Below are 3,162 nucleotides of genomic sequence, written 5' to 3' on the forward strand. Positions count from 1 at the left end.
TACACATTAGCCACTCGAGGCTATAACTCTGTAAGACCCTCCGGTCAATGTGTCTCAGTGGGACCCTCTAGTCCCACAACTCTAATGGACCCTCCGATCCTAACTCTGTGGACCCTCCGGTCCTAACTCTATAAGCTCATAATAAATACACAACATAATTCACATAAACATAATGCAGGATATCACAGTATTTTAATAAACACATAAGATCAATATATACACATATTACCATAACATCATAAGTCACAAAGACATTATGCACGATAACATATAACACATAATAAACAAATAAGACCCTCTGTTCGATAGTGTACTAAGACCCTCCGGTCTATATGTACTGAAACCCTCTGGTCAATAATATACTAAGACCCTCCGGTCACACACAAATTATAACACAGATAAGTATAGTGAGAAGACTCACCTCGGGTGGCGAACAGATCCTATAAATGTTGGTGCTACACTCCGACTTCTATCACTAAGCCAAACCCACAAATAACCCCATTAGGATCTAAGACCAACCTTCACATTATTAGGTCTAAACATGGTCCACCAACCTCGTCCATATATGACTCGAGTCCATTGGGCCCACCATGGCCTAATTTTCCAAATTGGGCCTAAACCCTTATATGAGCCTTACCATAAAGCCCATCTAAATATTATAGTCCACGTGACTGCTCTTGGACGGCCCATCAATGGCCCAAATACTAAAACCCAATAGGAAGGCCCAATCACAAGGCCCAAGTAAAAATTAGGGTTTTCACATAAAATGACGATTATGGTTAAGTATTTCTCACTTAACCCATTAAGTCCATTATTCGACTAATAGATCATATAATAAAATTGTCATGGGTTTTATCTTCAGTCCACTAGTCTAAACGCGGGTCCAATAGGTCCAAATCAACAAACCCAAAATTAGGGTTTTCTAAACCCTAATTAGGGTTTTTAGCCCAATAGTCATCCAACAAGCCCATATCAAGCATTTGGGCTGGTTAGGGTTCACTGTGCCAAGCACCACCCACTACCACCCCAGGTAGTGGTGGTCATTGGCGGCTCATGGCGCCAGTCACCACCTCGCGGTGGTGGTGGTGGTTTTTCCCTCAATTCCTCCACCAAAAATGCTAACACAAGACTCATTTCACAAGGCATACTCATACTCATCACAACAAATACCCATAGCCATCACCATATGGCGGCTGGTGGTGGTGACGCGGCGGAAGGAGGCGGCAGCCACCATTTCCAATGGTGGCGGTGATGGTTCCTGTCCAAAAAGCACATAAATGACCTCACACATAGAATACACACGTCCACAGCCACCACCCACGGTGGCTGGTGGCGGCCAATGGTGGCAGAAAATGAAATGGGTGGCAGCCATCACCTTGAAGTGGTGGTGGTGGATTCCGGCTCTAAATAGTACAAACAACACCAAAAACAGATCATAGCATAACAAATACTCGAGCATCTAACATCCAGCTGCCTTATACATGGTTGTTGTCGCCAGAAATGACGACCACATCAGCCCAAAAGCTACCGACAACAATAAAAGGCAAACAACTTCAACCGGCTAGAGAGAAGACATAGAGGAGAAGAAACCAATCTTACCGAGTGTTTTTGGTTATTCACGACGCCACGCAAGGACGAACTCTGCCAGGTTTCTCGATCTTCAATGGTCTTCTCGGCTGCCACGGTAGTGCCACCTCACCATGACTTCGCCGGCGACAAGAGCGACATCGGAGGTATTCAACGGCCATGTGACGAGGAGGTGTCGATCTCTGGAGTGTGAGGGCACAATGGTGGCGGCTGGTCCTCAAGCATGGCGGCTGTATCACAATGCTAGGGTTAGGATTGTTGGAGCATCTTTACACGGAATGAACTGCCGAGTCCATATCTCACGATCTAATCAAACTTGCCTTCCATTTTTCCAATTTCGGCCCTTCCTCCACAAATCCTTTCAAAATTAATCCGTCAATTACACTTTTGCCCTAATTCCATAATTTCATTACATAATAAGCCCAAATTACCAAGAAGCCCCTTATCTATAAATTATTTACAATTGCAGCCCCCGCCTTCATGAATATTCACAAAACCAATTCGGACTTACGCTTTTAACCCCCAAATTCTAAAATTATAACGGTTAACTCCCCAAAATCAACACCCTATTTAAATTATTAATTATTTAGGGTTTCTACTCATATTAACCCTTATCTATTTATTTATTTAATATTCGGGATGTTACAGGTCTATAAGGGGTGTTTAAGGAAATTGCCTATAAAATGGCGATTGAATGGGTATCCACTCTTACCCACCGCACTCTTGACTAGTGGAGGGTCGTTAGCCGAACGGGTAGGATAGGACAGAAACCGTCCATTATAGGTATAATGAATTACAAAAGTAACTAAATGCTTTTACAAAATTCCCAATCTTAGTTACGTTAGGCAAAAGTGAATTGATGCAATTCCATGAAATTACATTTTGTGCCCTTGCGAAGACGTTAGTGGAGCGTGTGTGGTTAACCGGCACACTAAATGGTTCTAAGCAAAGGTAGCAAAGGGTGACTCATTGTTTGTCATAGTTCGGTGGAGCGTGTGTGGTTAACCGGCACATCGAATAGGTGATTGTAACATTAAGGGCACCATGTAAGTTTGCATGGTTATTCACACCCTGTTTTGTGATCCTCGGCATCCCAGTCACAAATCGAGGGGCATATCGAGATTCAAACATGTCATTGAAAAGTTCAATGAATCTCAAAAGATCTAAGAATTTTCAATAGATTTAAAACTTAAATTTCTTTTCGTTTTTCATGGTGGAAATTAGTGAATCGTCATTCACTTACCTTCAAATGTTCTGCAATTTGGGTTACGGCATCCCTCTCCCAAGTTGTAGAGTATTGTGTTGGGTCCTAGCATTAATATCTCATTTGGGTGATTTATTAAGGACTCAATCAATCAACTAACTTGAATTTTTCTCCCGTTTTGTATATGTCAAAGTGTGACAACCATGGTCTTCCCAAATCCCATGGAACAAGCTTTCCACATGAAGATGATATTCCATGATTCGATCGGGGAATAAGAGATGATGCTTCACTTCCTCCACCTCCTCCAATTATTCACCCTAACCCACAAGTTTGAAGGCAAAGACCAACTAGGACCAATTTTGTGAAGTGTT

The sequence above is a fragment of the Lactuca sativa genome, chromosome 5 (genome assembly GCF_002870075.4).
Source record: "Lactuca sativa cultivar Salinas chromosome 5, Lsat_Salinas_v11, whole genome shotgun sequence".
Classification (NCBI taxonomy): Eukaryota; Viridiplantae; Streptophyta; class Magnoliopsida; order Asterales; family Asteraceae; genus Lactuca; species Lactuca sativa.